This window comes from Arachis ipaensis, chromosome B04 (assembly GCF_000816755.2).
Source record: "Arachis ipaensis cultivar K30076 chromosome B04, Araip1.1, whole genome shotgun sequence".
NCBI lineage: Eukaryota > Viridiplantae > Streptophyta > Magnoliopsida > Fabales > Fabaceae > Arachis > Arachis ipaensis.
In genome coordinates this window covers 122,526,449-122,527,882 of record NC_029788.2, presented here as the reverse complement: position 1 = coordinate 122,527,882, position 1,434 = coordinate 122,526,449, and positions in this window count along the sequence as shown.

The following is a 1,434-nucleotide window of genomic DNA, read 5'->3' as shown; positions in this document are numbered from 1 at the left end:
TAGGACTGGTCCCACAGAAATGTTTGATATCTTCTAGGAAATTTTCTCCTCCCAGCTGTCACGAGTCTTACTGGAGGAGAACGAAAGTCCGGGCGTCCCTTTCGAGTCGGTTGTCATCAATTCACTGGATCGACTGCTCGGGCCGGAGCGCTGCATCTGGCGGGTTGAGTCGAAACAAAAATATATTAAATTTAAAATTTCTCATTTTAAAAATAATATGCGAATATAACCTTGCATTTTAATAATAATTTTTTTACTTGTATTTGATCAGTGCTGATAAATTATTTAAAATAAGGTATTGTTAATTTGTTATAGTAGTTACATACTACATTTGTTCATTACAATGCTAGTAAATTTGGAATATATATTTCAAAAATTTATTCTCAACTACATGGTGTTAGTAAGAAAAAAAAAAGTATTACTCTACTTTTTATTATCTTTAATTTTGTTGTGAATTAATAAGGAAAAAATAAAGTAACTAAATGAATTTCAAATAAAAATGTAAATAGATTTAGGGATTGAATGGCAAAATAAATATTCACCATTAAATTGGTTAGAGAAAACTTCTTACAACATATATCTTTGAAGAAAGTACATTATCCAAATCATTTATGGAAACTTTTTTGTGGCCAGACATATGACATTTCTTGTAGTTTCATTCATCTATTAGTATTTGGCGAGTTTCTAGATGATTCTTCTTTTAATATAGTTCAACTCTATATTTTAAAAGTTAAATATATAATTATTTATATATTTTTTTATCAATTTAATTTTTTAAAAGAAGTAATTTTATTATAATTATAACAATATACATAATACCCACCTCCTTAAAATGAAATAAAATATCGTAGGCATCTTAAACGAAAAGTATTCCCGTATAATATGATTTATATTCCCCATAAAAATCATATTATGATAGTTTACCTAAAGTAAAAAAGATCGAGGACAATGTTTTTTAATAAATATTTGGTCAATTTTAGCTTACTCTTTCTCGTGTTGGGAAAAAGGAAAAATTTGAAATATAGATGACCTTCACAATCTAAAACTGCATTTGAAGAGAAAGTTAAAGACAGATATTAAATTAAATTTTTGTATTATATTTAATATAAAATATATTAGATTGAATTATATCTCAGTATTATGTTTAATTTAAGATAAATATTGAGATTAAAGAGTAGATTTAGAGTTTAAAAAGTTAAATGAGGATATTTTTTAGGAGAAATTTATCTATTCTATATTATATAAAAATCGAGCTTTTGCACTTAATGATAAAGCTGACGTGGCATGTTTCTGAGAATATTTTTTAATTTATTTCTTTTAACTCATTAAATACAATTTATTACGATGGCTTAATTATATCAACTAATTGATTTGATTAGATATTTAAGTATCACACAATTTAATATTATGTATATCAATTAATTGAATATAATT